Source organism: Amblyomma maculatum, chromosome 10, assembly GCF_055883805.1.
Source record: "Amblyomma maculatum isolate TAMU_Amacu chromosome 10, ASM5588380v1, whole genome shotgun sequence".
NCBI classification, from domain to species: Eukaryota; Metazoa; Arthropoda; class Arachnida; order Ixodida; family Ixodidae; genus Amblyomma; species Amblyomma maculatum.
Genome location: NC_139353.1, coordinates 114,449,362 through 114,456,781, shown reverse-complemented (window position 1 = coordinate 114,456,781; position 7,420 = coordinate 114,449,362).

The following is a 7,420-nucleotide window of genomic DNA, read 5'->3' as shown; positions in this document are numbered from 1 at the left end:
CGGTGCAAAAAAGCGGCATGATAAAAAGTTCACCACTTGTGACACTGAAGTAATCAACGAAATCCCACTATCTTGCGGAGCGTCTTACGGGGGTCGAACTGGAAGCTGCGTCAACAACTGCCTAAGAGAACACGCCACTACTATCAACATGGGATACGGATGCACACTGGCTTAGCACGTATCTGCTTTCAAATGCATTCCACACCTTGGACAATGCCCGATTCTGAGGCGATACAATAACAAACACAAGCGTGAAATTTATGAAACTTACATCATAAAACAGAAAGACGCGACATGCATAAGCACACAATCGATGACACTGACAGAAAAAGAGATTTATTGTCTTGCAAACACCTGACGACAAGAAGTGACAAGAGGGACTCCTCCTCGCCTTCTCTTTCTTTTTTTTGCTTCTGGTATTTATTGCGAGCAATGCAATAAACCTTCAGTTGTTAGTCAGCGCTGTGTCTGTGTGTTGTATTCTTTCTCTGTCCAGTTTTAGCGCGCTGTTTCTGATGAAAATGATGTACCAACTGGCCTAGCAACTTTCTGTAATACTTTGTCAATATTCATTAAAGAAACCCCGTCTAAAGTTTGGAAGATAATCAATCCACCTTCTCCAAACCGATGTTCATTCATCATTGAAAACGAGGCCTGGTGTGATGCTCAAATGATTTTGAGAGCTCTCAGTACTCATTTTAAATCTGCTTTTCTGTCTTGATAATGACACTAATCTTTTCTTTTCCCCAAGTTTTTCACCAGTAGCGTTCCAAAATATTCAAATATCCTGTTCTGGAATTCGTATCCTTTTACTTAGTATAGACGCAACCAAGAGTCCTGGTCCGGATGATATTCCTAAAATGTTTTTGAAAAGGTAGTCAAGATAGTGTGGACGTTATCTAACAATAATATTTCAGTGCTCACTCGGCTTAAGCAATGTACCCCTGGTTTTGAAAGTCGCAAACATTCGTTCCTATGCACAGATTAGGCAAAAAACAGATTATTTCTAACTATAGACAATTTCATTGATATCTACCTACTGTAAACTGCTGGAACATGTTATTCATAAGCACATTATTGAATACTTAGCTAAAAACGACATCCTTTGAATGCATCAGCATGGTTTTCGTGCAGGGTTTTCTATTGCTACTCAGTTAATTGAATTCAGGCATGATGGCATGAGCAGGTCGACGCCATTTTCTTTGACTATTCTGAAGCTTTCGTCAAGGTATGCCACCAAAAACTATCTTCAAACTTCGTACCTTTCTTACCGGCACTTACGGCGATAAATTAATCGAATGGATCATAGATTAGTTGCACCTGAGGACTCAGTTTGCTAGCTACAATCAAGAAAAGTCATTACCGGTTCACATTTCCTCAGGTGTACCACAAAGTTCCGTTCTCGGCCCCCTTTTATTCATAATATATATCAATTATGTCATACAAACTGTTTCTAATGCTCCTGTTAAGCTTCGTTTGTACGCTAATTATTGTGTTCTGTATTCCAATGTTTATAATGTCAAAGATCAAGCTTTACTAAATAATGTGTTCCCTTCTTTTTACTACTGGAGTAAAACATGGGAAATGAAGATTAATTTTCAGAAAACGGTGACAATTATAGGCCTTTACAAATCGAAAACAACCATTGCACTTCAAGTACGGCAATGAGAACACACATTAGAAAGGGTCTATGAATTCAGTTACCTTTGCGTAGTATTCTCACCGAAGCTAAAATGGTATAAAAATGTTGGTAATATAAGCGCAAAATCATTACAAAAATTAGGCTGCCTAAGAAGAACTTTAAAAGGCACTACTAACAAAATGCAAGCTAACAGTTTTTAAAGCCCTGGTCAGGCCGCGTTTTGCAAACGCGTCTCTCGAGCGGTCCCCTCACCTTGTGCATGACAAAGATAAACTTGAGTCGATAAAAAAAGAAGCAATTAGATTCATTTTTAACCGATATGATCACAACTTTTCCCTTCACAACAATACCAAGTTTTATCACCGACTTCCCTCGAGCATCAATTAATATTGACCGGCCTGTAATGCTTGTACACAAATCCGTTTCTTTAGCTGCCCCCATTTCATTCACTATTCGTTCTGCATGTGTGACCCGCCGGACGGATCCCATGAGCATCACACTATTCAGATAGTTCCTAGATTGTATTAATTTTCTTTTTTGCCGCACGCAGTTGAGTTGTGCAATTCACTTGATGGTGCGTCGTGACTTGGAAAATTAAAATCAATATTTTTGCAAGATGGAATGCACTCGCCACTGAAAACGCCTATGAACGCTGATTTCAAGATGAACGCAGAGTGTATCGCCAAGTTAGGATGCTTAAATGTCGCACTCTATGGCAAAAAAAGCCCTGCTAACTACAGTGCAGCAAATATCTAAAGAAAAATCAGAGACTCCTAATTTTAACCCGTGGCAACGGTTGCTTGTCTGGCAAACCGAAATGGAAGCTTTTTTATTCTTTTACTGAAATGAAGCGGGTAACCCTCACACACTGCTCTGGCACCACTGAGAGCCTGAGTAACCAAAGTACTTGACAAGCTGGAGATAAAATAGGGACGCTCGACGAATATGCACGCCCAGCACCCAACCAAGCTAAGAATTTCACGAGCGCAGACAAGGGCACTGGACAACTTCTAGCGAACAAACAAACAATGTAACTTGAAGCAATCGCCACAGAGTAGTATGTAGTAGTATATATGCACCAGCCAAGCCACCTTGACATATTAGTTTAGGCCCTAAATTACTTCATTAGCTTTCTTAAATATTTGAACTCATTTTTCTCAGTTTGAACTTTTTGCAAGAGCACTTTTGTCTAGAAAACTACAATATCTAAACTATTCCGCGAAAGGCTACTTTCGAGGTGGTTTCTGAAGTAAACTTTTGTTAGCAAGAAGATAAAGTAGTTTTTAGACTCGTCTAATTATTCCATAAAAAAATAAATATGCTGCATGCAATGACAAAGAAAAAAATGATTATTTATTAAGATCTCAGATTTTTACAGGTATGCTGTAAAGAGCCCGCAATTAGCCTTATGCTGCCCATTGAAGTACATAGAAGTTATCTAAGCACGAACGGTTAGTACAGCCTCATGATTTTTGAAATGATAGGTTCCCTAAACTGACACACGTAATACTTTTCTTTTTGCGCTATAGAGATAAACCAATCTTTGGCACATCGCCAGTTAACTGCAAGATCTCTGCCACAACTTTTGCATGCAAGCGCAGCAGACTGACTGCATGAGTTTGTTTTAAGGGCCTTGACCATGTAAAACAGTACCAATGAATATAAAGGGCCTCTAAAATCCCATTCCCTCGATGCCCGCTGAAGGCATCCAAGGTGTGCATATTGTGCTCGCAAGGAAAAAGACTGCGATAAATATTTCGGAACAAGCAACAAAAACAACGAAACTCAATGCTGCCGTGGAGCCACTGAAAACTACAAAGTGCGGCCGAGGACCGACGCATGGGCCGACGCGGCTAAAGCTTACCGCGCCGCTAGCAGCAGCTCCACATTTCCCTTGGCGGCATCAGCGCGCGGCGCGGTCTTCACACCTTCCATTCTAGCCTCCCGAGTGGAGAGAGTGCTACTGCTTCTTCTCTCCGGTTGCCACGGTAACTCCTCACGCACACAAGTGGCCTCTCCAGGTCACCGCGAAATTTTCGACTGGTAAACCGGTAGACCAGTGCAGCTCCTGCTACAAAAACTGAATGATCGGATACCGTGTAGTGCGAGCTGTTTACTATGAAATTTGAAATACTTTGGTGCTTTGAATGGATTTTATTCATCTCATATTTGAATGTAAATAGTAATTTCTACGCATAAAGCATATTAGCTTGAATTGCCTCGTATTTTGTGGAACATGAATGTGTGTCGGCGTAACATGGCTGATTTTCCGTGGCGTGTAAGGCCCTTTTCTGTATAACGAAAATTTTTTGACGGCCACTTTCAGTGCTCTTTGTCCAGTCTTTGGTAAAATTAATGCAACTTCTATTGCAAATGTGTAATATACAGCCAGCCTTCTATATGCGTTGGCAGCAAAGTCGGCATCCTTTTAGCATACATAAAACCTGAAAAGATTGCTACGCAGGATCATTTGGCTGCTTCATAGCATGGACTGCCGAAAAAAAAATCTTTGTGACTTACCAGCAAGGAAAAACACAAGAAATAATTTGTATGTAAATTCATGACAATAATAAATGTGTTGATTTCCAACGAAAAGGCGCAGCTCTCGTTTGAATGTATTTGATTAGTAATGAACTTTAATAATTCCCTTTAAGGTATTATGGAATTTCCAGCAGCTACTCGCACATGCAGGTTTTTGGTTTGCCAAACAGATGATCCCCGATTTCGTCTGACAAGCTGACATTTGGCGCAGTTGTCTTTAAATCGCGAAGAAATGTCATGCAAAAATAACCTTATTTTTCATTGCTAAACAAGCGTGAAAATAAAGGTTCTCAAGCTAGCAGGAGCCATTGGCTCGAATGTAGCACGAGATATGATTGAATACTCGTATTGTGTTATGCGTACCATGAAGACATGTTCAGGAGCGATTTGTTGACTTGTGCGACTTCAAAACAAATGAAATTCTGCTTTCGCTGGAAACGAAATTGAAAGAAGAAAGAATATCATTAACAGATAATACATCACCTACCGCGCGATTCCCTCGAATTCAACCCAATGCCTACAGACATGTTTTCTAGAATTGCTTCTTTTTATTCCGCAAATGGCTGTTGAATTTCAATAATATTCTTCGTGCATAAAGGCCGCGGCTACATCCGCAGGAGGTGTTAAAGAATGCGTCTTGGCCCACGTGGTGCTTAGATAGTCATGAGGACGGTACCATTAACGCACCTGCTTACAAAAATTGTGGCGAGCTCTATTGAGTGCCACCGGAATAAATACCCAACGTCCCCTTCACAGTTACGCTGCAACCTGTGACTCCACCGCATGGTGCATTCGAAAAAATCTAAATCGGCCTTATGGGTAATTTCCTGAACTTTTCCGACGGAAATCGTTGAATTATTTTTTGTGTAGACTAACCAACTAGCCACTTCGAAATGGCCGCTATCCATACAGCAAGCGCTCAACACGTGTCCCCGTTCGTGCTCCCTTCGGTCATCCTGTGTCACGGACCTTCGCGTGTGATCACGGATGACCGAGGTAGCCAGTTTACTGCAGATGTTGATTAAGAGCTTCTTCATTTGTGGCGTCGCTATTTTGACACTCCACAACACATTGCCCTGAAGCGAATAGCTTGACAGAGAGCACAAACGGCACAGTCTTCAACATCCTCTGTATGTACATCCTATCTTGGGATACTATAGTGCCATTTATAACGTACAGCCAGTACTCCATAAGTATTCTTAGACACAATTCTCTACTTCATCCATAACATACCAAGCATCGTCAAAACTCTGTCGGGCGAAAGAAGCTCCCCGTCTTGCCAGTTTGCGGATTCTCGCTTCGTAGAAGCATTCTAAAGCTCAAGTACCACAGCCGGCAATACCATGTGCCTTACGCTCTTAGAGATTTAGTGTGCCTTTAGCGTCCTCTTGGGAGGCGTGGTTTAGCACAGAAAATGTTGGCACATTAAGCTCGCCATTGCGTTTTCATCAACCGCGCCGGCGACCTGAACTACAGAATAACTTACATTAACGCACACGGTCTCGCTGGCCATATCACCCGGACGAAGCCCTGTAACTTTAATAGGAACGACTAGCTACCTCGGCTGGGGCTTCGGCTGTTCAAGGGGAAAATTCAGCAGTCCTGAAGAAGTTGTAGATCATAGAAATGACATGGATAAAAACGTTGGAAAAAGCTGTCGTGCTGGACTCGCCGCCACTATCCTGTTAAGCACTCTGCCTTCTCCGTCTGTTCGGCGCTCCGACAACGCACCCCACTAACAATATTCATAGCAGCAACTTTCATTAAAGAAGTGGCACGAAACCATCATTTTTCAAAGGAAAACAAAATACTTCAAATGTCAGCTCTCAAAATTAGAGTAATAATTTCGGTGGAACAGATATAGCTTTATTGCAAATCATTCGGTCATCACAAGTAAATGTTATTTTTGATTTCGAAATAGCATTGGCCTACGTTACCCTTAGAACCCTCGGATATTAATTGTAGATATGCTACGAACTGCTATTCTTTTGTGTTCTGAGCAGTGCAAGGTTCACTACTTTCAATTTCTATTGTTAATATTATTTCAAATGGAAGATTTAAATTTGATTAAAGGTAATTGAGCTAGATGATTCTCAGTTGGGATAAGCGAACTGCTTCTGACCACACCTGCCCTGAGGAACTCTGGCAATGTTGCGGACATTGCCGATGGAACAAAATGGGGCTGCAAAGTAGCATAGCGGACCGAATAATTAGAATGCATCCACTCCTTGTATCTTCACCAGAAATCTTTTTTGACATATTCCAGCACTCCATGCTACAATTTTACTTCACTTTTAACACAGCATAACGTTTCACAAGCAGAATATATTCCCTACCAAGGAAAAAGTAACTTCAACAGCTTAAGAGCGAATGGATAAAGCGTCGTCAGAACGTTCCTTTGCTGTCCTGATATATGGGCGTAGAAGAAGAGTGGAAAATGTTTAAGCTTAAAAATATAACAGTTCATTTGTATTGACCTAACTGTTAGGTGTGTTATTTCATGTTGCGAAGTGGTGTTTAACAATATCATGTAAATAATCCGGTGACTACTCGTGTACACAGTAGGATGCGAGGATCATCGGAACGTTATAAAAATCACATTAAATTTGCATGCCTTTGGAAACCTTGAATTTTATTGCAATTTACTATTTTCTTTAGAGGCTTCTGAAGACTTCCGAGAAATTCTGCTATACTTGGCAGACCACTTCTCTGTGGTATTTGGCACTGAGACGTAATCAAACTCTGTAATTTGATGTGCGATTTTAGGCTTGAAAGCGAAACAGGCGCTAAGATGAGTCCAAAAATGGTTGTATTAGGATGTAGGAAGTATGCGAGAAACTGGCGCTAACAACAGCCATATACAAAAGGTGCACGCACCAGCGTTCCGGATCAACATTTTCGAATGGCAACAATAGCAACATGGGACTTGTGAACCGATCTAGTTTTGTGAATGGAAATAAAACCGTACAGGTAATTCTTGACATTTAACCCAATGACCTCATGTAGTTTCTAGTACGTTTTCAGAATATTATCACGTGGTGGTGAAAAGGTCGACGACACAAATGAAGAGTCCATAATTGCACTTAAGAAACTCTTTATTGAGCTGGCTTTCGCCCGCAAAAGAATTAAGCAACTCTGCGGCGGCGATAGCAAAAACCATGCTCGTCGATCGTCGAACACAGAGTGCCCGTCACACTCGTCAACGCTAAATATAAAGGCTGCTCATTGTAGAAACAT